Source organism: Narcine bancroftii, chromosome 8 (genome assembly GCF_036971445.1).
Source record: "Narcine bancroftii isolate sNarBan1 chromosome 8, sNarBan1.hap1, whole genome shotgun sequence".
NCBI lineage: Eukaryota > Metazoa > Chordata > Chondrichthyes > Torpediniformes > Narcinidae > Narcine > Narcine bancroftii.
In genome coordinates this window covers 71013690-71041008 of record NC_091476.1, presented here as the reverse complement: position 1 = coordinate 71041008, position 27319 = coordinate 71013690, and the positions used below count along the sequence as shown (strand labels likewise).

The 27319-nt window shown below is 43.6% G+C and overlaps 1 protein-coding gene and 1 non-coding gene across 5 annotated transcripts in view; one reads left to right on the top strand and one right to left on the bottom strand.

Moving 5' to 3' along the window:
• Positions 1–27319, bottom strand: part of LOC138740832 (spectrin beta chain, non-erythrocytic 1-like) — a 393831-nt gene that overhangs the window by 309042 nt on the left and 57470 nt on the right. For 3 of the 4 annotated variants that reach the window (XM_069894022.1, XM_069894016.1, XM_069894019.1), the window contains exon 2: positions 15663–15787. The exons of the other annotated variant lie outside the window; for it this stretch is intronic. The gene's annotated coding sequence lies outside the window, so the exon portion shown is untranslated. The remainder of the gene's footprint in view (positions 1–15662; positions 15788–27319) is intronic. 4 annotated transcript variants of the gene reach the window in all.
• Positions 3755–3827, top strand: trnak-uuu (transfer RNA lysine (anticodon UUU)). The gene has a single exon. It is a non-coding gene; the product is annotated as a tRNA-Lys (tRNA).

Sequence of the window (27319 nt, the reverse complement as noted above, 5' to 3'; positions counted from 1 at the left end):
TATAGTTTTTTTATTAATAAGTGGTTGTTATACTCAGAATATTTACATTTCAATTTACATTGATTAGATCTTAATATGTATATTTAATTTTTCTTTAATTTTTTTTCCTTTTTCTTTCTTTATGGCTCTCCTTAGGAGAGTTGGCTGAAGAGGGGGGGGGGGTTTCTTTTCTTTTTTTTTTCTATATATAAAAAATAACATTCATGTTTATGGTTAATTGTTGTATATGTTATGTACTATTTGTTTTTTGAACGAATAAATAAAGTTTAAAAAAAAGTACATAACCAACGTTTCAGGCTTGAGCCCTTCATCAAGGTATGGAAAAATATTGGCAGGCATTCGAATAAAAAGGTAATGGCGGGGGAAGGTAACAGGTGGAGAAGAGAGGAAGGGCACAGCAACAAGCAGGGGGGGGGAATAGAGAGGGAAGAGGGTGGAGAGCTGAGGGAAAGACAAGAGGGGGAAAGGAAGGGATAGCAGGTCAGCAGAAACCATCTGGCTGGAGAGTGCCCAGATTGAAAATCAGATGATGTTCTTCCAATTTACAGGTGGTCTTGGTGGGATAGTACATGAGGCCATGGACAGACATGTGAGTATGGGAGTGGGACTAAGAACTGAAGTGTTTGGCCACTGGGAGACCCCTGTCACTGGTGCGAACAGAGCGAAGGTGCTCAGTGAAACAATCTCCCAGTCTGCGCCCAGTCTCATGTAGAGAAGGCTGCAAAGGGAGCACCGCATGGAGTCTATCAATCCTGCAGATACACAAGTGAAGTGTTGCTTCACTTGAAAGGTCTGTTTGTGGCCTCAGATTGTGGTGAGGGAGGTGTGGGCGCAAGTGTGGCACCTCCTGTACCACAGGGGAAGGTGCTGTAGGGGGAAATTGGTGGGGAGGGATGAGTGCTTGAGAGAGTGATCCCGACGCAAGGCAGAGAGGAGTGGAGCAGGGAATATGTGTCGGTGTGTCTTTTCTCCTCTGGTCCAATCCCTCCCCACCTACATCCATGATACCTCACATGCTCTCCATCTCTTCAATGACTCCAAATTCCACAAACTGGACCACCTCATCTTCACAATCGATATCCAATCCCTTTATACCTCTGCTCCCCATGCAGAAAGTTTTAAAGTACTTCGCTTCTTTCTTGACCAGAGACCCGACCAGTTACCCTCTATCACCACCCTCCTCCACTTGGCAGAACTTCTCCTCACTCTAAGCAATTTCTCTTTTGACTTATCTCACTTCCTTCAAATCAAAGTAGTAGCCATGGGGGGACCTGCATGGTTCCCTACTATACCTGCCTATTTGTGGGCTTTGTGGAGCAATCCATGCTGCAAGCCCAAACAGACAAGACCTCTCAACTATTCCTCCATTATATTGCTGACCTCATCGGGGCTGCCTCATGTACCCGTGATGAGCTTGCCGACTTCATTTATTTTGCTGCCAACTTCCACCCCGATCTCAAACTCACCAGGTCCATCTCTGACAAAACTCTCCCCTTTCTGGATGTCTCTGTTACCAACTCGGGAGACAAGCTTTCCCCTGACATATACTACAAACCCTCCAACTCCCACACTACCTCAACTACACTTATCACACCCTGTCCCCTGCAAGGATTCTATTCCCTTCTTGGAATTTCCCTGTCTCTGCCGCATCTGTTCCCAAAATGAGGTCTTCTAATCCAGATCTTCTGAAATGTCTGCCTTCTTTCCCTCCACCACCATCAACTCAGCCCTCACCCACATTTCCTCCATTTCCCGGTCATCTGCCCTGGCCCCCTCCGCCTCCAGATGCAACAAACACAGGATTCCCCTTGTCCTTACCTACCACGCCATCACCCTCCCCATCCAACAATTTCCAGCACTTACAACAGAATCCCATCCCCTCTCCTCCCCTCTCTGAGTTCTGAAGGGACCGTTCCCTCCATGACTCCCTCGTGCATTCATTCGTCCCCATCAATCATACCCCCCCCCCACCCACCTCTCAGCACCTTCCTGGACAAAAAGACCTCATCTTGAGAACATTCCATTTGTCTTCTTGATAGCTTGCTGCACCTGCAAACCAACCTTTTGCAATTCATGCACAAGTTCTCCCAAGTCTTTCTGTACAGCAGCATGCTGCAATCGCTTGCCATTTAAGTAAAATTCTGATTTTCCATTTTTCCTTTCAAAGTGGATTACCTCACATTTACCAAAATTTGTTTCAAAGCAGTAGCTCGTTATATAATCTACCAAATTCCATCTCTCTATGCCACAGCAAATTATTTTTGTTTATTATCATCTGACTGTACATAAATAACCCAATGAAAAAGCATTTCTCCAGACCATGGTGCACACATGTACACACACAATACATGGTACCTCAGAATCACATATATACATAAAGATATAATTTTAGATAAATATATGTAAATATTTTGCATGATTTATTTGGTTACAGGATACTGTTCATCAATCTCAGAGCCTGTGGAAAGAAGCTATTTCCCTGCCTGATTCTTGAGTTTCAAGATTCTTTTATTGTCATATAATAAAACATGTTTAATATTGCACTTAGTCTGCCATACGGCAGATAAAGATTTCCCATCAGCAGAAATTAACCAGCACCACACTCAGCAGAGAGAGAGAAGCAGGAGAGTTTCTTCAGGGTCATTGAGTGTCTGTGGATTTGCCTCCAGTGCTCCCGCAGAATCTCAGACTTTAGTCCAAAACATCAGCAACCTGAGCTCCAGATCCAAACCTCGGACACGATCAGGCTGTCTTCAGCACCCTCGGCATGCTCTCAAATCCCAGCTTCCATTCCTGGTACCCCTTCAGCCAGTTTTGAGCCAGTCTCCCACAGCTTGGAGTGAGCCTGCATGAATTCCTTGCCTTCTTCTTGATGGTAGTGGATCAAAGATCCTATGAGTTGGATGGAAAGGGTCCTCCATAATTCTTTAAGCCCTACTTATGCAATGATCCTGGTAAATTTTATCAATAGAGGAAAAGGAGACCCAAGTGATCTTCTTGGCCGTTTCGATGAGCTTGTATATTGACTTCTTGTCTGATACTTTGCAGCTACCGTCCCACTCAATGATGCAGCCAGACAGGACACTTTCAATTGTGCTCCAGTAAAAAGTTGTCAAGATGGGGGCAGGTAGCTTTTCCCTCCTCAACCTCCTGAGGAAGTGTAGGTACTGTTGTGCTCTCCTGAATAATGAGGTGTCGTGGGACCTGAATAGGATGCCTTTTATATGCACACCAAGGAACTCTCCATGACGGAACCATTGATGGGAAATGAAGAGTAGTCGGCCTCCTTCGTCCTCAATCAACTCCTTTGTCTTGTCTACATTCCAATCCAATCCCCAGTCAATTCCTTTTTTGAAGTCCTGGATGAGTTTCAACCAACCTTACAGGCAATGAATTCAGATCAAAACTTCTCAGGATAATATGTTTATCCTCACAGTGGCGCAGTTAGCACAATGCTGTTACTGTGTCAGCAATCGGGACCGGGGTTTGAATTCCACAGTCTTTAAGGAATTTGTACGTTCTCCCTATATCTGCATGGGTTTCTTTCAGATGCTCCAGTTTCCTTCCACCTTTCAAAACATCCCAGGGGTTGAAGGTCAATTAGTGTAATTGGTCAGCACAGGCTCATGGGCCTTTTACCATGCTGTATGTATACATTTTTAAAAATTTTAAATTAAAAATATTCCCTCATTACATTGAATCTGTGCTCCTTGCTCCTTGGTCCTTGATCAGTCATTTAACCTATCATTTCAGAGCCTGGATAGCTCAGTTGGTAGAGCATCAGACTTTTAATCTGAGGGTCCAGGGTTCAAGTCCCTGTTCAGGTGCTGAATGTTTTTATTTGGATTTTCAGAAGGCATTTGTCAAGGTGCCACATGTGAGGCCACTTAACAAGATAAGAGCCCATGGTATAATAGGAAACATACCAGCATGGGAGGAGCAATGGCAGGAAGCAGAGAGTTGGAATACAAGGATCATATTCTGATTTGTTGCCAGTTGCCCGTGGTGTTCTACAGGAGGCAGTGTTGTGGCCCCTTCTTTTCATTTTGTACATTAATACTATCAATCAGTAGCACTTACATCAACAGTGATGAAATGTTTTGAAAGACTGGTGTGAGGCATATCAGCTCCTGTCTGAACAGTGACGTGGATACATTACACTTCGCCTATCGTAGTAACAGTTCTATGGCCCTACACAAAGCCCTGGAACACCTGGACAGCAAAGATGCATACATCAGGATGCTCTTTATTGACCACAGTTCAGCATTTAACACCATCATCCCTCAAAGATTTTCAGCAAACTCCAAGACTTGGGAGTTAACACTCCATTGTGTAATTGGATCATGGATTTCCTCACCTCCAGACCACAATCAGCGAAGATTGGTAAGAACTTCTCCTCCACAATCTCCATTAGTACTGGAACACCACAGGGCTGTGTTCTTAGCCCCCTGATCTACTCACTTTACACCTACGACTGTGTTGCTCAGTATGGCAATAACACCATCTACAAATTTGCTGGCAATACCATGGTAGTGGGTTGTAATAAGGAAGGGGATGAGTCAACAACAACCTCGCACTCAATGTCACCAAAACTAAGGAGCTGATTTTGACCAGAGGCACACACTCCAGTGATCATTGGGGGAAATCAGAGGTGGAGAAGGTGAACATTTACATTCTTGGCAGTCATCATCCCAGAGGATCTTTCCTAGACCCAACACATCAATGCCATCGTGAAGAAACCACAACAGCAACTTTACTTCCTCAGGAGTTTGTAGAGGTTTAGTATGACTGCAGGAACCTAAGCAAATTTCTACAGAGGTGTGGTGGAAAGTGTGCTGACTGGCTGCATCAGGTCTGGTATGGGAACACCCATACCCCTGTATGTAAAAGACCTCCAAAAGGTAGTGGTCACAGCCCAAGACATTGCAGGCAAAAACCTCCCACTATTGAGTACATCTACAGGGAACGCAGCCATCAGAGATCCACACCACCCAGCACACGCTCTGTTCTTGATGTTGCCATCAGGAAAGAAGTAGGTTCAGATATCACATGACTCGCCCCTCCAGGTTCAGGAACTACTGCTACCTCTCCACCATCAGACTCCACAATGACAAAGTCAATCAGAGACACATTTAAGGACTCGCACTTAGACACATTTTCTTTGTTCTCTCTTGGTATTGCTCAGTCCGTTATCACAAGATAGAGGAACAGAAGCAGGCCATTTGGCCCATTGAGTCTGCTCCGCCACTTCACCATGAGCTAAACCATTCTCACACCTAGTTCTAATTTCTGACCTTTTCCCCATATTTCCTTGACTTTTATGAACAAAGTATTAATTATCCCCCACAGTGTCTGAAACTTTCGGCACTCTCTTGCTATTTTCCTTCTTTTCAGTTCCACAATGTTTAATCAACTGAGGTAAATGTTTTTTTCTAAACGGTGGTAAATGTTTTCATCGATGAGTAACATTGCAATGGCTGGTCTAGTAGTTGTTCAAAATGGCAGCGATATCTAGTGTTGAAATTAAGAAATGGAATATACATACAGTGCAATTTATTGTTAAAGGACTCTGTACTAACAGGTCATATTCCATTTTATTTTTAAAATTCACCCTGGGCTTAAAAATGGCCAATGAATGCAGTTGGCACAGGGGTCATAGTTTGGCCATCTCTGATATAATAGTTTTCCTGGACCACTTCTGCTCAAGTCACATGGAATGGAATGATGAATTTGGAAGATTGTTAAAATTAATTGATGACAGAATATTTAACCTGAATCAAATGCCAAAAGAAACACACTAGAATTGAAAGGGATTTGGATTAGTTTTCATAAACATGAACTACCATGTACCTGAACAAAATATACAAGTTTTACATTCAGACCTTCCTAAAAGGCATCTGGAAAGTACAAGATGGTGCAAAATCTGATTACAGTTCTTTTATTTGTTTACATGTTTACGCTGTGTACAGCTTATCTTTTTGCACTGCCAATTAGTTCAAATTCTGCCATGCCTGTAGGAAAAAGAATCTCAGGGTTGTATGTGATATCACGTATGTACCCAGACAATAAATCTGAATCTGACCTCTTTAATCCGGCAACATCGGGACCTGGCCATTGCTGTCCACAGAAAATGTCAGAAAACAGAAACTGACCCTGAAGCGAACCCCCTATTTAAAATTATCAAAGGTGGAACAAAGCTTAAAACAGGAAATAATACTGTCGGGCGGCACAGTTAGCGCAACACCTTTACTGTGCCAGCAATTGGGACCGGGGTTCGAGTCCAGCACTGTCTGTAAGGAGTTTGTACTAATGGCAGCAGATTCAAATGTGCTGGACCATGGGATTTGGCAGACCATGGAGAGCTGGATAACCAAGCTGGATAAGAGAGGGACAACCAGTACAAGCATCATATTCTGATTGGCTGCCAGTTGCTTGTGGTGTTCCACTGTGGCTGGTGTGGTGACCTATTCTTTTTATATTAGAAACTAATGATTTGGATTATGGAATGAATGGCTTTATGGCCAAGTTTTCAGATGACACATAGGTAGGTGGAGGAGCAGGTAGTGTAGAGGAAACAGAAGGATTTGGGTAGAGAATTGGCAAATTAAATACAATGTCAGAAAGTGCACAGTCATGCAGACAATCCCAACGCAAAAGGACCTTGGTGCCCTCATACAGGATTGCCTGAAGGTAAACTTGCAGGTTGAGACGGTGGTGAAGAAGACAAATGCAGTCCTGGAGTTCGTTTCCAGAGGAATAGAATATAAGAGCAGGGATGTGATTTTGAGGCTTTATAAGGAACTGGTGAGATCTCACTTGGAGTATTGTGAGCAGTTTTGGGCTCCTCATTTAAGAAGTAAAGGTAAAGGTTCCATTATTGGCAGTAGACCAGTGAGAAGCTAAAAGGCGGACAGACCCGCACCAGTCTGTGGGTTAGTGGAAACAGGCTTGTGAAACCAGGCATCGAGACTGGGATTCATGAGGTTAACTGAGAAAGTCTGTATCTGAGGGCTGAGGGTGGGTATCTGATCGGAGTAAATCCTGATTCTGAAATCTGTATCTGAGGGCCAAGGGTGGCTATCTGATCAGAGTAAACCCTGATTCTGAAATCTGTATCTGAGGGCCGAGGGTGGCTATCTGATCGGAGTAAATCCTGATTCTGAAATCTGTATCTGAGGGCTGAGGGTGGCTATCTGATCGGAGTAAATCCTGATTCTGAAATCTGTATCTGAGGGCTGAGGGTGGGTATCTGATCGGAGTACATCCTGATTCTGAAATCTGTATCTGAGGGCCGAGAGTGGCTATCGGATCGGAGTAAATGCTGATTCAGAAACCTGTATCTGAGGGCTGAGGGTGGTTATCTGATAGGAGTAGGAAGGGAAGTGGTTGGGGAGCTGGAGGAAGTGGGAGTTTTTTTTAAAACTCTCAACCCAATCCTCATCACCCTGAATTGGGACAGGAACTCTCTGTTATTCTCCTCCTGTGTACCTAGAAATCAATAGTAATAGCCTAATTAAGCACCAGAATGCGCTCAGCTACTAAACAAAGAGTAGAACACCACACAGAACCCTCTGCCGCTATGACATTTTGTTTTTACTTTGTTATATTTCCAAAAGCATTTATAGGCCTTTTTGAAATCTTCAGCAAACCTACTGCATGAAGAAACAACAACAAAAAAATTACACATCCCATCGTTTTCTAACAACGCCAGGGGATGTTGTACCCAACCAAAAAATATGCAAGAACTCTTCAGTCTTGCTGCTCTGTTCTCTCACAGCAGAAGGCACAGGACGCTCCAAATAAATATGATAATAATACGCTGTGACAATGTAGTATTTCTTGTACCCATTCTGAAAGCTGTGCATAATCCTGGTGTTAATTGACTAAATCCCAGAGGCATTGTATGACCATCAATGAAACCGAAGGCTGGCACTAAAGAGAAAGAAAAGTGCTGGGTTATCAGAATTCTTCAATCATTCTGATGTAAACTGCACATTGCAATCCTGATTACAGAGCACCTCATTGTCCCAATTAGATTTTGTTCTATTCCCTTTTTATCCACACTTCAAGCTCTAGAAGCTCTTTGCAACGTTGGCCAATTCTTTTGTTTCTCAATTTCCCCAAAATGCAACGTGTTTGTTTTTGCCATTTCCAAAAGTTGGATACCATGTTGAGATTTCTGCTGGGGAGAGTGGTTTACTAATTTAAATGTAATTCACAACTGCTTTTCCAAAAGGTTTTGGTTCCTGAAAAAAATTGGGGCTTATGATAGACAACTTCAAGCTAAACACAAAGATAGTTTCAGATTTGCTGTATCACATAGGAAGATAGAGAAACATTAAATTAACTTTCATTGAATTTAGCGTGTTTAATCCCATAATGATGCTGACACGTTGTGTTAATTCAAATGACCTAAAAATGTTTTGCCACTGATTTTTATTTGTGCTCAACATCGAATGCTCTCACATCAGTGTCCAACAACAGTCAACCAGCATCAACAGATTCCAGTCGCTGATCCCGCTTTTCCATGTTCTCAACGTCCCTGTAAAACCTTTTCACCTTCTTCGTCACTGACCACACCAAGATCAGCAGTGAAGTCGTCCAAGTACTGAAAATGAATTTTCAATGACGTGGCATTTTGTGGTTTTGTCTGCTTGAAGCATGTTGTCAATCAGCTGGTAGTTGCCAAGAAAATTCTCAACATCTTTAAATGCCTTGCATGCATGCCCAGGCCTAAAAGAACATTGGCATACACCTGCACTGAGTGCATGTCCAGGCATGCTTGGACTGACCAAATCAGCTAGACTGATAAAATATGACAGGAAATCACAAAAAGAGGAATGTGACTGGAAAGTTTTAAGGTGATTTTCATGATCAGCTGCCCAAATTCCATAAAATAGACGCGAACCTGCTTAGGAAACGAAATTTCTGTTATCCTCCAACTCGCTGCATATTCTGGAGAACTGGCCCTGCTTTCTACAGAGAAGCTGCTGCACTTTTTATGTGCAAGGGGAGGACACGGAATCTAGAGACTGCAGGTACTAGAAGAGTACACACACAAACTGCCGGGGTAAATCAGACGGTCAGACAACAACCATGGATAAAATGGATAGTTGACGTGGCAGATTAACCCAAAAGGCTGACTGCATAGTTTCCTTCACGGATGCTGACTGACCTATCATGTTTCTTCAGCAGTTTCTATCTTGTTCGAGATTCCAGCATCTGCAACTCTTTGGGTCTCGGAAGTTTCTGTGCCCACCGTTCCAATAAAGTGACAGGGCTTTTTTTATCCCAGTGAATTGGCCTTTTGTTGTGCAGTGAACTGCCTGTTGTAGGCCATGTATCGCACCCCCACATCTAATTCGCTGTCTGAAATTATGCTCACATCGACAGTGGAATAAAGCCCCATCCTCCACTGCTCATTTCTCTGAGTGCTTTGTGTCAGAAAGACAGCCTTAAAATAAACCAGGATAACAGAATCAGTTAAATAATTGTTTTCTGAGGGCCAATGTAGTGCTCTCTGTGCACCAGTTTGTGTAATTGTGATTTTCATTTAATTATCTTCCACAGAACCATAAAGTGGCAGAGAGGGTCATTGGAATCTGCCTCTCCCCACCCCCATCAACGCGATCTACCGGGATCGTTGTCCGAAGAGTGCACACGAACTCTATTGAGGACTCCTACCACCCCACACACAGCATCTTTCAACTGGGAGGATACAGGAGGATCAGAGCCAGCACCCTCAGGCTGAGGAACAGCTTCTTCCCACGGGCAGAGAATGCTGAACGACCAAAGGAACCACTCACTAACCTTTCAATACTCTCTTATTTACAAAATTATGTGTGTGTGTGTGTGTGTGTGTGTGTGTGTGTGTGTGTGTGTGTGTGTGTGTGTGTGTGTGTGTGTGTGTGTGTGTGTGTGTGTATATAAAAAAATATATACATTATATATGTCCTGCATATACCATTAGCACATGCCACCCAATTATATCCACCTACACCCCCAGTATGTTTTGAAGGCTTGGAGGAAACCGGAGCCCCCAGGGAAAACCCACATAGAAATAGGGAAAACGTACAAACTCCTTACAGACAGCACGGGATTCGAACCCGTCACTGTAAAAGCATTGCACAGGCCGCTATGCCAACTGTGCTGCCCATACGTATTGTCTGTCTGTATGCAGTGATATGTCTGGTTGCATCGAGGACTAGAGAACACTGTTTCAGCAGATGACAATAAACTTGACAAGTTGATATTTCAAAACTAACCCGTGTCCTGACCATGGATTTGAAAAGAACTAGCATAGATTAGGGAGTCCTGTGTATGCAAGAATAGGTCCTAAAGATCCCTTTCCCTGGGAGGCTGAACTGCAAGTTTATTATTGTACACATTGTACAATGTACATATGAACCAAAACTTCTTGCTTGCTGCTGCCAAACAAGTTCAAGAGGGAGGGATTGAGTTTAGGAGCAAGAAGGTTCTGCTGCAAACTGTACAAGTTTCTTCTGAGGCCGCATCTGGAGAACTGCAAACAGTTCTGCTCTCCTTACTTGAGAAAGGATGTACTGGCTTTGAAGGCAGTGCAGAGGAGATTCGCCAGGTCGATTCCAGAGATGAGCGGGTGAGCCTATGAGGAGACCGAGTCGTCTGGGACTGTACTCGTTGGAACTTAGAGGAGATCTTATGGAAATGCATAAAATTATGAAAGGCACAGATAAGATGGAGGTAGGTAAGTTGTTTCCATTATTGGGAGGAGATCAGAACTAGGGGGTATAACCTCAGGATCCAGGGGAGTAGATTAGGACAGAGATGAGAAGCAGCTGCTTTTCCCAGAGAGTGGTGCATCTGTGGAATTCGCTGCTCATTGTTGCAGTGGAGGCAACCTCAGTAAATATATTTAAGACATGGTTGAATAGGCTTTTACATACTAGAGGAATTAAGGGATATGGGGAAAAGGCAGGTAGGTGAAGATGAGCCTATTATCAGATCAGCCATGATCTCATTGAATGGCGGAGCAGGCATGACGGGCCGGATGGCCGACTCCTGTTCCTATTTCTAATGTTGCAACCGATAATGTGAAGCTGTTCAACTAAATAATCTTCCAGTCTGCATCCAGTGTCTCCGATATAGAGGAGTCTACAACAGGGGCACCGGATATAGTAGACGACCCTGCAGATTCACAAGGTGTTCTTCACTCAGAAAGGGCTGTTTGGGGCCCCGAAAGGTGGTGAGGGAGGTGGTGTGGGCATTGTGCAGCATCTCCTGTCATCACAGGAATAGGTACTGATGAGGCAATTAGTGGGGAAGAATAGTCGAGCGAGTGGTCCCTGCGGAAAGCACACAAAGTCCTTTTGTGCTGTTGGGAGTAATCTATGATTAGCTTACCAAGGGGAAGTTCAGGAGTCTGAACTGGACAACTGGGATTGAAATAAAATACAGACAGCCCCCGTGCTACAAACGTCCAACTTACGGACAACTTATACTTACGAAATGACTGTTCCCCCTCACGAATGCCCCTTCCACTATGCAAGATATTGATGGAACAAGACTAAGTGTTAACTTTTAATCATATTTTTTCATCTTTTTTTTGCATAGAAAGCTAAAATATATACTATGAACATTTGACTAACTGACGCTAAAATAAGAAGCGGATGTACCTGTTCCGACTTTGACTTAAAATTTGACTTAAAAACAGACTTAGGAACAGAACTCGATCTTAACCTGAGGACTGCCTGTCATCACACCCTTTTGAGAATCACATGGTTACAAAGGACCTATCAGATAGCTACATGGTAACAAGCCACAGAACAAACTAATCAAGCAACCACAAATAATTCACCTTTGAACTGCAGCATTTCAACAAGTATATCAGCACAGTGCGACCAGATTCAATCCTCGTCTCCAAGACTGTGCAGGCAGAGTTTGCGCGTTCTACCCTCCTCTCCACTTTCCAAAGTGGATTGGACTTTGTGTGGCTGCAGTAGCGCGGAGGCGAATCCATGGACACTCGGTGACTTCAAGGAGCCCCTCTTTTGCTTCTCTTTCTCTGACTGCAAGATGCGCTTCAGGAAATTTCTGTCTATGGCAAATCTGTCTGCCTAACAGCGAACAAAATCAAATTCCCTGTCATACTGTTCTGTCTTTATTACATGATAATAAAGGATTCCTGAATCTTAAAAATGGGTTACAGAGAAAATTAACATAGGAATAGGGATGCTCTGTGAACTTGCACAGATTCAGTGGTCAGAGGCATTCTGTAACACATGATCAGGCCCTTCAGCTCATCTTGTCCATAATGACCAAGCTATTTTCCTGCATTCATCCCATATCCCTTTTTGATGTACCCTTCTTTGCCAGAAGGAAATATAACTTAAAGCATGAATACACCACTGTTATTACTCATTTGTCTTATAAATAAATATGCTTCATGTTCCACTCAAATCCTCCAGGATCTCCTCCAGACACTCAACACCAGTATCCGACCCCTACAGAGATTGGTAGAAGCCAGAAAGTGAATTTTCCGGTTGCTTGAGATTGCATGTGGCGTGGATTGGTGAACCAATGGCGAGGCGTGCCAATTTAAAATTTCCGTATTTTTTTTTACCCAATAACTGTCCACGATTTTTTCTGTCGGTTGCTTGAGGCTGGGAGTTGCTTGAATTCTGGAAAATATGGGTTTTACTGTATATGAAAAATGCTGGACCTCAACTGCAAGATACTGACTCATCTTTAACGCATTTGCAGTATTTTTAATCAATTCCCCTGGCAGTTAAACAGCACTGATTTAATGACCAACACTGGCACATCACCGAATGAAGGAATAGTTAGGAAATGCAACACACAAGATTCCCAGCTCTTTGAATGAGACATTAATGGCTTCATTTTACAACACGCACAGTCCATTTACTGTTTGTACAGCAACTGTATTTTATTGTGGTTATGGCCTGACCGGAATATAAATGATACTCTAGTTGATACAAATGGGTCATGTTCTGAACAAAATGAACCAGCTTTAGACCCAGAGAACCATAAACAACCTCGTAAGTTCTGCAGATGCATGAAATCTGGCGTGAGAAATTTCATGCAGGGGCAGCATTATTCCAGCAAATGCTCAGAATCGGTCTGGTCATGAATAGGTCACGAAATTCGATGTTTTGCGGCAGCGTCAGAGAGCAAACGTTCATATAAACCACATTTCAAAATAAATAAAAGTAGTGCTTGAAAAAGTCAAAGTGAGGCAGCGACTGTGGTTCATTGTTCATTCAAGAATCCGATGGCGGGGTGGGGGGGGGGGAAGCTGCCCTTGCGCCACTGAGTGTTTATCTTCATGCTCCTGTTCCTACCCCCCCCCCCAATAGTAAAGAGGAGTTCTGGGTGGTGTTCAATAGCAGCAGGAGTGACCATGAGGCCAAGCATTCAAGATGATCATGTTTAATGAAAACTTCTTGCATATTATTTGGTTGGGTATAACATCCCCTGGCATTGTCACAATGAGATGTGTATTCTATTTTTGCTTCAGGCAATAGGCTTGCTGAAGATTTCAAAAGATTTTGTAAGTGCTTTTGGAAATAGAAGAGTAAATACAAAATGTCAAACAGCAGAGGGTTCTGCGTGGTGTTCTTACTCTGTGCTCAGCAGCTGAGCTCTTTCCAGTTATTAATTAGGCAATTACTATTGATTTAGATCTACAGGGGAGGAGAAATAACAGAGAAGGTTCCTTTCCTAATTTAGGACGATGAGGATTGGGTTGAGAGTTTAAAAAAAATTCCCCTTGCCTCCAGTTCCTCAACCCCTTCCCTTCCTTCTCCTATCAGATAGCCACCTATCCCCTCTCAGCTTCTCTCTCTCCCACCTATGCCTATTCTCCACTCCCTGTCCCTTTCGCTCCTACTAAATCCTATGGATGCGGCATGGCCTACATAGTACTGCACCCTGAATCAGAATTTATGGTCATGAGCGTGTCACAAATTCGTTGTTTTGCACCAGTATCACAGTGCAAACATTTATATAAACCACCTCACAAAATAGAGTCAAAGTCAGCCAGTGTCTGTGGTTCACTGAGCATTTGGGAATCTGGTGGCGCGGGGAAGAAGCCGTCCTTGTGTCGCTGAGCACTCATCTTCAGGATCCTATATCTTTTCCCCAATGGTAGCAGAGTGAAGAGGGCACAGACTGGGTGGTGGGGACTCATAGCAAGAGGAGGAGACCATGAGTCCCACCATTCAATAAGATCATGGCCTCAACTCCTTTGCCAGTTCTCTTTAACCTTTAATGTTGAAAAATATTTATTTACCCCCATTTTAATAATCTGAGTCACCTCTGCCCTCAGTGGCAGAGAACTACAGAAATTTATTGTAATAACACAATGCTCGAAAAACTCGGCAGGTGAAACAGTGTCCTTTATGTAGCAAAAGTAAAGATACAGAACTGACATTTTGGGCCCGAGCCCTTCATTGAGGTTTGGAAAAATGTCAGCAGGCGTCCAAACAAATGAGTGGGGGGGGGGGGGGGGGTGTGCTCGCAAAGGCTGGAGGTAATAGGTGGAGAAGGGAGGGAGGGGACAGCAGTAATCAAGGGGAGGAGGGATGGCTGGGTGAACAGAGAGGGAAGGGGGAAGGAGAGTTGGAAAGCAGACGGGGAGGGAGCAGGTTAGTGGAAACCGGAAAAGTCAACATTAATGCCATCTGGCTGGAGAGTACCCAGACGGAAAATCAGTGTTGTTCCTCCAATTTGCGAGTGGTCTCTGTGAGATAGCCTGAGGCCATGGACAGACAGGTGAGCATGGGAGTGTGACACTGAAGTGACGTCCCAGTAGCCAACCATTTCAGTTCTGTTCTGTATCTTTACCTTTGCTACATAAAGGAGACTGTTTGACCTGCTGAGCTTCTCCAGCATTCTGTGTTTTTACTTCAACCACCGTGTCTAATTTTGTGTTTTACTTCTTCCTACAGGGATTTATTACTCTGTGAAAGAAGAAAATGTGGACAGCACAGTTAGCATAACGGTTAGGACAACTCTATACAGTGTCAGTGACCCAGGTTCGAACCCAGCACTGTCTGTAAGGAGTTTGTAGATTCTCCCCGTGACTGAATGGGTTTACCATGACCCTTCAAAAAAAAAATGATCAAAAATATTGATCACAGCCAGTCCTCAAAGCACTTTGAAGCTTTATCTGCAAAAGATTTTGACATCCAGTAATAGCATATTTTCACATTTCCTTATGGCATAGAAATAAGGTAATTCATCCTATCAAGTCTAGGCCAAATCAATGAGCAATCCCAATCCTGCAATAATTTTCCCACACTTTTATCAACTACCCCCCCCTTCCCCCCCCCCCCTTCCCCCCCCCCCCCAGTTACTACCATTTACTTATATATCAGGGGCAACTAACAGTGTCACATTAACTTACAAACCCATAGGGAGAACGTGCTCACACCATACAGACAGCACTAGAGGTCAGGGTCATACCTGAGTGACTGGTGACACAAGACTGCAGACCTATTAGCTGTGCCACTGTGCAGCCCTACAGCCTCTCCCAATTTGAAAAGATCCAGCACCTCATCCACTTTCTTGCTTCCACTCCAGTACGGTTAGAGCAACGCCACTACAGCGCCAGCGACTGGGTTTGAATCCAGCGCTGTTGGTAAGGAGCCCGTATGCTCTACCTGTGTCTGTGTGGGATTCCTCCGGTTTCGTCCCATCCTTCAAAACATATGGGGGCTGTTGATTGATGGGGTATTTGGGTGTGACGGCCTCTTGGGCTGGAAGGGCCTGTTACCATGCTGTGTGTCTAAATTTAAAAATATAATGTTTAAAGAAATTAGTTTTAAAACACTGTTCCTTTATTTCATTATGTTCCCTTGTTCTCGACTCCCACATTTCAATATCTATCTTGTCAAGTAAGCTCCCTTTTATGCTTGAACAAGGTTACTCCCCATCGTTCCCCCCCCACCCCCATATTTCTAAACCAAGATTGTTCCAAAGATGTAGAGGTTGGTAAGTTCATCAGTGATCTGGGCTTGTGGCCTGGAAGGGCCTCCCCCTAAATTTAAAAACAAATTAAAAACAGAGACCCAAACTGTCTCGCTTCACTTGACAGAACAACACCTCATTCCTGGAATTAGGGTTAGGTTTTCAATTTGCAGGCAGTGGGGTGATCTTGGGTTTTGTGCTCTCATTGCACAGGATATTCAGTCTCACTATAAACTGCCACTTTGATCTGACCCATGGCTTCATTATCATCATCCCCTTTAACCTGGCTCTTATTAGGGTCCGTGTCCCTGTCTTTTATCCAGGAGGAGATTATAAATGTTCAGGGGCTGTCGGTTAATTGGGCAATGTGGGATAGTGGGCCACAAGGGCCTTGACAACATGCTATATGCCCAAATCACATAAATTTAGACACACAGCACAGTAACGGGCCCTTTCAGCCCACTTTGAGTCTGTCCCACCCAATGAGCTGACAACCCCCAGAACATTTTGAGCAGTGGGAAGAAGCCAGAGCCCTTGGAGGAAACCCATGCAGACACAGGGAGAACGTATGAACTCCTTAGAGAGCGCGGGATTTGAATCCCGGTCCCGATTGCTGGTGTTGTAACAGCGTTGCGCTAACCTTGCTGCCCTACGCTCACAGTTGTGCCCATTGATTTAATCTACGATTCAAGGTTAGGATTTAATGGTTATTTAATCTTTTTTTAATGGGTATGTTAATGTGGCAGATGAGTGCCCTTAGCATTGTATACTTGCAGGAGGTGATGTTGGATGTGGTTGTTGGAGCTTTGTGGGGGGGGGTTTGGATTCAGGAGTTATGGAATTAGGGTGAATTAGTCAAATCACACAGAAAGGTGTCAGTGGAAAGACTGCAGATAAACATCTTTACTTAGTAGTGTGATGTCTACGCAAGGGAGGAACTGTTGGGTATGGTTGTTACAGTTAAGGGCTTGGGGGTGTTTTGTATTCAGGGGTGTGATGTGAGGGTTTGGGATGTTTGAAGTCAGGATTCCTCAGGTTGTGGGCTCACAGTTAGGGTTCAGGTGGTTGGAGCTAGGGACCTGAGGAGGTGGTGTCACGGAAATTGGAGTGACTGACAGATGAGGAATTACACATCCCACGTCACCTCAGGTTGCTGCAGTTGGAATGACCCTGTTCACGCACTTAACTTTTTAATCTTTGAGTCACTTCAAGATTTATGAGACTATTCATGACTTTGAACATTGAAAATATTCATAAGAACATAACAAACAGGAGCAGGAGTCAGCCATCTGTCTCGTTCCACAGACTCGTGGGCCAAAATGGCTTGTTACCGTGCTGTATATCTAAATTTTAAAAACATTTATTAAAAAATATTGACTGAAGTCAACTCCTTTACTTCAATGGGCAGTGAATTCCAGAGATACACCAGCCTCTGGGTAAAGCAGTTCCTCCTCACCTCTACCCTAAATATGCTACCCTGAATCTTGACGCTACGTCACCCTCAACACCATCTTCCAACACCTGTTCCAAAATTAGGTCTTCTTCAAAATCCTAATCACTGGTTTACAAATCACTGCAAAGTCTTGGTCTATTAGTATGTTGCCGTGTTTACATACACATTCATTATCCAGGCAGTCATTTTCAAATGGCAACATCTTAAAACTAGACAAATTAGTATCTCGGTAACAGAGCAATATAGTACGATTGGATTTACTCACGGGAGTTCTCAATAGAATGGGTGGTTAAAAAGCCATATGGTGTGTGGGCCTGATTAGTCAGGGGATTATGTGCAAGATAATGTTGCAGCTGTATGAAAGTCTGGTGAGACCACACTCAGAGTATTATGTTCAATTTTGGTCACTTCATTATAGGAAGCTTTGGAGATTGACCAGAATGTTGCCGGAATTAGAGAAAATGTCTTTTGAGGAAAGGTTGAGCAAGATAGAATTTTTCTCTTTGGAACAGAGGACGAGAGGTGACTTAATAGAGGTTAATGAGGGGCATAGAGAGGGTGGACAGCCACCACCCTTTCCCTAGTGCAGCTAAGGCCAATACCAGAGGACACTGGTTTAAAGTGAGTGGAGGAAAGTGTAGGGAAGATGTCAGAGGTTAGCTTCCAACACCCACTTATCTCGCATTATTCTCCCACACTTCCACCAGAATCTATAACTCAGCTATACACCAGGCCAATTACCCATAAATATGCCCATCCGCCTTTGGGAGAAAACCCACACGGTCACAGGGAAGATGCTCAGATTCTATACAGAGAATGCCAGAGGCCAGGATTGGACCCATGTCGCCAGAGCTGGGGGGCAACTGGTCCAGTCACTGCACCCAAAAACAAGCAATGCAGTTGCAACGTTTAATACTTACCATATATACTCGCATAACAGTCACTACTGTATAAAAGTCAACCCAACCCTTCTCCATTAACAATGGCGTGAAGCAAGGCTGTGTTCTCGCACCAACCCTCTTTTCAATCTTCTTCAGCATGATGCTGAACCAAGCCATGAAAGACCCCAACAATGAAGACGCTGTTTACATCCGGTACCGCACGGATGGCAGTCTCTTCAATCTGAGGCGCCTGCACGCTCACACCAAGACACAAGAGAAACTTGTCCGTGAACTACTCTTTGCAGATGATGCCGCTTTAGTTGCCCATTCAGAGCCAGCTCTTCAGCGCTTGACGTCCTGCTTTGCGGAAACTGCCAAAATGTTTGGCCTGGAAGTCAGCCTGAAGAAAACTGAGGTCCTCCTACCAGCCCCCCCACATCTCCATCGGGCACACAAAACTCAAAACGGTCAACCAGTTTACCTATCTCGGCTGCACCATTTCATCAGATGCAAGGATCGACAATGAGATAGACAACAGACTCGCCAAGATAAATTGCGCCTTTGGAAGACTACACAAAAGAGTCTGGAAAAACAACCAACTGAAAAACCTCACAAAGATAAGCGTATACAGAGCCGTTGTCATACCCACACTCCTGTTCGGCTCCGAATCATGGGTCCTCTACCGGCACCACCTACGGCTCCTAGAACGCTTCCACCAGCGTTGTCTCCGCTCCATCCTCAACATCCATTGGAGCGCTTACACCCCTAACCTCGAAGTACTCGAGATGGCAGAGGTCGACAGCATCGAGTCCACGCTGCTGAAGATCCAGCTGCGCTGGATGGGTCACGTCTCCAGAATGGAGGACCATCGCCTTCCCAAGATCGTGTTATATGGCGAGCTCTCCACTGGCCACCGTGACAGAGGTGCACCAAAGAAAAGGTACAAGGACTGCCTAAAGAAATCTCTTGGTGCCTGCCACATTGACCACCGCCAGTGGGCTGATAACGCCTCAAACCGTGCATCTTGGCGCCTCACAGTTTGGCGGGCAGCAACCTCCTTTGAAGAAGACCGCAGAGCCCACCTCACTGACAAAAGGCAAAGGAGGAAAAACCCAACACCCAACCCCAACCAACCAATTTTCCCTTGCAACCGCTGCAATCGTGTCTGCCTGTCCCGCATCAGACTTGTCAGCCACAAACGAGCCTGCAGCTGACGTGGACTTTTTACCCCCTCCATAAATCTTCGTCCGCGAAGCCAAGCCAAAGAAAAAAAAGAAAATACTCGCATAACAGTCACTACTGTATAAAAGTCAACTCCACTATTTTTGACCTAAAAAACTGGATTTTCAATATATCGTATGCAATAGTCAACCACCCCACCCCCCCCCCCCCCAAACACTATTTTTGGCCTCTGCTGCCTGCTCATCCGAGCTCCTAAAGCTCCAGCCACCTACCCAACTGAGCTCCCGATGCCCCAAGCATCCGAGCTGCTGATACCCCAGTCGCCTGCCCATCCAAGCTCCTGACACCCCAAGTGAGGCAGGTACATACTGCAGTCAAAAGTAGTATGCGTGTAATAGTTGAACCCCCCCACCCCAATTTTACCCTGAAAATTGGACTATTACACGCATTCTATATGGTAATCAGCACAATTTCCCCTCCACTCTGCCAGCTCTTTGCAAACATCCCATCGCTCCACTCCCTCCCTCAATCTATTCCTGAAGCACAGTGTGGGAGTGCTAGCTATCGAAAAACATTGCAACTCTCTCACCTCACCAACCATGGACCGGCAGATTCTGTAACCGAGTGGAGAGTAAAACAATCAAACGTGCTCCTTGTCAGAGGAATTAGTCACCCTACAATATTGGGCAGAGCGGTTAGCGCAATGCCATTACAGCAACCCAGGTTCGAATCCGGCACTGGCTGCAATGTGCTTGTCAGCTCTTCCCGTGCCCTGTGTGGGTTTTCTCTGGGTGCCTTGTCTCCTCCCACTCTCTAAAAATGTAGGTTTCTTTCAGGCTTTGCTGGATTGTCAGCTCAAGTCAAGTATTTTGTTCATTTGGAGCTGCTCTTCGATTGTTGGGGGAGTGGAAGTAATGGGGCGAGCTGTTCTGCAGCATTACAGTCCCAAAGAGAGTGTTGCAATCATTATAGACCCAAGGACAGTGTTGTAATCAATAGAAACAGAATCATCCTAAGGCAGCAAGGAAGTCATTTCATGGATTTATACACAGTTGGCTGGGCTCCCTACATTGGAACTTGATCATGCACATCTCAATGTTCAAAGCAAATACAGATTTCCTTGCTTTTCTCAAACAATTCTGCTGGCCTGAGGCTAGTTTGCTGCTGGAAGAAAGCAGAATTCAATCCATTTCTTTCAACCCTGCTTCACAATGAGGCTGTGGGGGGACAGGAGGAAAGCACAGGATGCTGTTCTATTCAACTTTATTGTCTTATAACACATACTGACCACAAAAAGATTTTATTACAGACAAGTAATAGCATGTTTTAGGGATGGCACAGTTAGCGCAACACTAGTACAGGGGCAGTAATCCAGGTTCGAATCCGGCACTGTCTAAAAGACGTTTGCACGCCCTCCCTGTGTCTGTGTGGGTTTCCTCCCACCCTTCAAAACGTACGGGGTTTTCCAGGTTAATTGGTGCATTTGGGCGCACAATCTCATGGGCCAGAAGCTCCTGTTACTGCGCTGTATGTCTAAATTAAAAATTAAATGTTTGTCAATAGCTACCATCTTGCTATTCACATAATGTTTGCACAATGGCTCAACACTGTTAAACTTTACACATTTTACAGGCAATTTGATAATAATTCAATTATGACAAAAATGCTCACCACAACATCGTGCTTTGGAAGAACGATTTATTTTGTTCTCAACAATGACAGTGGAAGTTAACAATGAAAATATAATATCGGCACCTAAATGAACTACATACCTCCTTATCCATCAAAATACAGTAAAAGTCCTAAAATCCTTACTGCTGGGAGATTGGGAAAGATTTTCCGAATTCTCCAGCAGTACTTTTAAAATTCAAATTTAAGGAGGATTAAAAAAAAAAGATGAACAGGTAAATTTCTATTCATTAGCAAAACGGTCAACCAGTTTACCTATCTCGGCAGCACCATTTCATCGGATGCAAGGATCGACAACGAGATAGACAACAGACTCGCCAAGATAAATTGCGCCTTTGGAAGACTACACAAAAGAGTCTGGAAAAACAACCAACTGAAAAACCTCACAAGATTAGCATATACAGAGCCGTTGTCATACCCACACTCCTGTTCGGCTCCGAATCATGGGTCCTCTACCGGCATCACCTACGGCTCCTAGAACGCTTCCACCTGCGTTGTCTCCGCTCCATCCTCAACATTCATTGGAGCGACTTCATCTCCAACATCGAAGTACTCGAGATGGCAGAGGCCGACAGCATCGAATCCACGCTGCTGAAGATCCAGCTGCGCTGGGTCTCAAGAATGGAGGGCCATCGCCTTCCCAAGATCGTGTTATATGGCGAGCTCTCCACTGGCCACCGTGACAGAGGAGCACCAAAGAAGAGGTACAAGGACTGCCTAAAGAAATCTCTTGGTGCCTGCCACATTGACCACCGCCAGTGGGCTGATATTGCCTCAAACCGTGCATCTTGGCGCCTCACAGTTCGGCGGGCAGCAACCTCCTTTGAAGAAGACAGCAGAGCCCACCTCACTGACAAGACAAAGGAGGAAAAACCCAACACCCAACCCCAACCAACCAATTTTCCCTTGCAACCGCTGCAACCGTGTCTGCCTGTCCCGCATCGGACTTGTCAGCCACAAACGAGCCTGCAGCTGACGTGGACATTACCCCTCCATAAATCTTCGTCCGCGAAGCCAAGCCAAAGAAAGAAAAGCAAATACAGCATGCTTCATTTATCAAAAGGAGCAGTTTTAAAGTTAAATAAAGTCAACACGACAAAAATGTAGATGTTTTCACTACAATTATGTTTACAAGTGAACACTGTAAAAGAAAGATACAGTAAACAAATGAATTTCTTTGTGAAAACATTACCCGTATTAAGTGTGGTCACCTGTTGCTACTGTGCATCTGTGCGCTTATGCCTGCACACAAAAGCACGCTAAATTTAAAAACTTTGGGAGTCTGGATTCTTGGGTGGTCCAGATTGCTGGCATCCGGATTTTTAGACTTTTACTGCACAAGATCATGGCAGGTCTGATGTTAATAGATTTGGTTAAGCACAACTACTGACATACCAGCTACAGTAAGTTTCCAATTATCTGAAATGTTTGGGAGTGGACCTATCTCTGTTAAGCAGATTTTTGGATATTTAGGTCTTCTCTAAGCTGACCAGTCGCATCCGCAGTTAAAGAACAGCAAATAACAAGAGAAGGTTTTACAAGCATTAAATAATGTTTAATTCTTACTAAAACACATATTCCAACAGTAATGTACACCAGATACCCATTGATTCCAATGGCCCTAACGACACGACTGACCCCACCTAAGCTGTTTCTTCCAACTGCACACATGAGCTCCGTTAATTGCAATGGCATCACAGAGACCCACTTAAGTAGTTGAGTGAAATCTTGCCCTTGCCAGTACACGAGAGCTCTGTTGATTCAAAATGGTGCAAACTGCGCACTAGACCCCCACTTGAGCCTGGTGGATAAAAAAAAATTCAACTTTTTTTTCAAATTGCGACGTTATGTCACACCTGAAAAAATTCTAGGTATTCAGAATTTTGGTTGTTCTGTTTTTAGTTAATCGGAAGTATACTGTACTGACAAATACAGTGTATTAAATAGTTCTGCTATTACCAATCTGCCTTAACATTTGTCTTCTGTAATTACTGATTTATTTGGCATTTTTAAAATTGGCTTCATCACATGACAACGCTGAGAATATACTGAGTAAGCTTTTGAGGAATGATTCTTAATTTTAACGATACAGCACGGTAGAAGGTCCTTCCGGCCCAAGAAAGCCACGCCATTCAATTAAACTATTTTTTGGAGGGTAGGAGTAAACTGGAGTAACCCGTTGAAACTCAAGCAAGTCACAGTGAGAACATACGAATTCTACAGACAGCACAAGATTCGAACCTGATTAGCTGGCGCCGTAAGAGTGTTGCACAAACTACTGTGGACGAGCTGATATACTGTTTTGACTTAGTGATTCTTGTCAAATTGTTTCCAGCTTTGATTCAATTGATACAGCAGTCTGATTGTTAAATGACTGGATTAGTAAACCAGAGGTCTAAGCTTGTGATCTGGACTGTGGCACAGTGTAACAGAATTCCTCCCAAAATGGAGATTTTGATTGTGTTCGAAAATAGTGCATCTGACTTCACATCTACATTGGTGCTCTGAAATAGACCGAACAGATGCACGATTTCTGTGTCCCTAAGAGACACAAGTGAACCAAATGTGCTTTCCTAACAATCTGGTAGTTTCACGGTCACGATTAGTTTTTGTTTTTTAAATATTAACAAGTTCTTTATTTGCCACAATAGGGTTCGACCTCCAGAATGCAAGGTTAGTCTGGTTTACTAACCCAGTCACTTATCGATCTCACTACCCTTATAAGCAAATTGACAATAAATCAAAGCAATATATCACTCAACATCTTCCCCTTTGCCTCACATTATCTGGCACCCAACCATCTCCTCTGCTTGGTTACCAAGTTGTAATTCAAACACAGCAATAGTTCCAGTCTCTTAAGGGTGTTCACTGCATGCGTGAATTGCTTGACTAACTTTTAATTAAACCGCCGACTGGATCACTACAGATAAATACACTTTCCCTTACAAATCTTTTCTGGCTCATGGGCCATGCTGCAATGCAGATATTAAGTCAGATGCAATAATTTTGAACACAATCAAAATCTCCATTTTGGGAGGAATTAAGAACTGGGGTTCCTGAATTCGGTTGCAGTGTGCCAGAAAAGGTTGGTTCTTCTTTTCTGGAGACATTCAAGCAGAGAGAGCTAATGACATCAAATTCCTAGTTGGCAACATCTCTGAAGATGCATCCTGGGGCCTCCATATTGATGCAGTCATGAAGAAGGGTTAGGGTTGATACTTCATGAGATTTGGTCTTTCACTGAAGATTCTTGCAAATTTCTACAGGTGGAGCATGAGGAGTATTCTGTCTGGTTGCATCACTGTCTGGTACAGAGATGCCAATCCACAGGACAGGAAAAGACTGGACATTAGTATTCACTCCATCAAGAATATCTACAAGTGATGGTGTCTCAAGAAAGCAGCCTCTATCAAGGACCCTTCCCACCCAGGCCATGCCCTCTTCACATTGCTACCATCAGGATAGAGGTACAAGACGAACACTCAATGGTACAAAAACAGCTTCTTCCCCTCCACCATCAGATTTCTGAACAGACAATGAACCCCAGACACAACCTCATTTTCTCTTCTCTTGCACTAATTTACTTTTTATGTAATTTGCAGCAATATTTGCAATTCCTCTCCTTTTGCACCTGTAATGCTGCCGCATAACAATGAATTTCGTGACATGTTCATGGCAAATAAATTCTGATATTGTTAGAAAGTTTTACCAAGAAACAAGAGCAGGAAATCAACCTTCATTCCCAAAGGTACATTTTGCTTTCATTACACAACTCTAAGTATCTATTGTCAGATTCAAGGGATATCACTTACCAAGTTTAAATGAAATAAATATATTCATATAGCAACGTATCACATCTATCATGTAGCTTCATATACAATAAATATTGGTGCTGTTGTATGTGCATCATTTGCTCTGTTATATAAACACTGTGATTGTAGCTGGTTAATGACTTGTTTTAGTATTGCTGACAGAGGGAGAAACATGCAGATAATCCCACGACAATTTCATATCCAGCTAACCAACAAAATAATGAAAGGCTGCACTTCTAACATGTCTACTGTGGCTTCGTAAGCAATGGAGTGACGGTCCCAAGCAGGATGATATTGCACCACAAAGGGAATAATAACGATGTGTGAGGAGTGTGCATACGCTTGACTGTGCCTCTATCTGCGCACAAGAAAATCAGTAGCAGCTCCCCACAATAGCAAAAAACCACTCGTGCTCTAAGATAACAAAGTTGGCCTTTATTAGCAACAATGATAAGTCGCGCTAGAGAAAAGAGGTAGACAATGTCGTGAAATAGTGCGAGAGGAACAACCTGAGACTCAACATGGACAAGGCAAAGGAGATGATCGGGGACTTCAGGAGGACCGGGAACGACCATCCTCTCCACTACACCTCAACAACTCTGCAGTGGAGAGAGTGGAGAGCACCAAGTTCCTTAACCAGTGACCTATTGTGGACACTCAACATCTCCTCATTTGTCAGGTAGGCACAACAGCGCTTCCTGAGAAGAATGAAGCAAGGCAAGGCTACCAGCCACTATTATGCGTGTGCGTGATACCCAAACCATTACAGTCCAGACCAAAGTCTACAAAGTTACTTAAAGCTCAGTCTTTCAAATCCAGCGTTGAAGCGTAGGCCTTTGAACTTTGATGCCCAGAATTAATGTGGAACTGATGGGAAGAATGGAGTTGTGGCTGCTACAGACTCACCAATTCTCCTTGTGTTGCCTTTAAAGAAATGTCCATCCACATGAGCTGTGGCCATAACACTCCTAGTTCTTTACTAGGCAAGACTCAAACTGGGCAGCCTTTGCGAAATTTCCAAGATCCTGGCACCAGTCTCTCCAAATGACCATCACTGTTAGTCACTCTCAAAATGAAGCACTTTGCTTCCTAAAAGACCCTCCTGGCACAGGTCAATCCACTGAAAAGGCCCAGTCATTCACAGACCATGCTTTGCACTGAATTTCACAAAAATAGCTGATCACAAGAGCTGCTTAAAAAGGCTGCTTTCTCTCCAGCCGTCAGAATGGTTCTCCCTTTGCAAAATCACAGTGTCTGCAAATGTATTAAATCTGGAACAGACTGTGGCAAGCCTTCCCTCAGTTCTTCCCTCAGGCTGTGACTTGTGTTGTGATGTGCTTATATGAAACGTTAAATGTGACCATTCTGTTCCTCCTGTCTATACTATCCCTTACAGTGATAATCCCATTTTATTAAAACGGGAGCTCGTAATAACCCAAAGCGTTGTTTAATTAGGGCTCAAAAGAATTATCGAGGACCTTTTCCATCCAGTATCTCTGATATCAAGGCAGAAATACAGAAGCATCAAAATTAGGACTGTGAGGCTGGGTGACAGCTTCTTCCCACAGGCTGTGAGGCTAATGAACAATATCCTGCAACCAAGTAAATCACGTTGTATATGTGTAGTCAGATAATAAACCTGAACTTGCAAAGGACAAAGTTCAGATTTATTGTCAGAGTACATACATGACATCATATACAACCTTCAGCTTTTTTATCCTGCAGCCCAGGCAGAGTTTTACATTTTGGTAGAGGGGAAAAAACTGTACTCAAGAAAATATACGTACACCAGTATGAAAAAAATTAACCATCCTTTTGCTTATAACCTTTTGCAAAAGAGGGATCTCTTTAAACCTAAATAAGGAAAATAAGTGAAAAAGTCTAGTCACTTTTAAGTTAGACCTCTGGGCCATTAAATGGATAAATAACCTTGATATTCCAGTTGCAAAACAATGCAAGGTTATTGATTTTATTTAAAATTTCAAAGGCTAGAAACTTTCCTTGGTAGATTAAAGTCGTACAATGTTCAATGAAATTGAAATTTGATCCAAATTAACATGAAAATACTGACACACAGGGCAAGTAGGCAAGATTAGAGTATTATTTTCATAACCGGATGGTCCCAGAGTTCATATCAGGTCTGACTGTCACTCAAATCTATCAAGAGAATAACAAAACTTGAAAGATTGTATTTCACCCAGCATATTGTCATGTAACTGGAGATTTCTCAACATTTGGAATTAAAATGCATTGAGGAGCTCATCATGAGGTAGAATACACCAAGAGACTGTACTGTTGGAAATCAATTTCCCCCTCGATCATTTAAGAGTGCT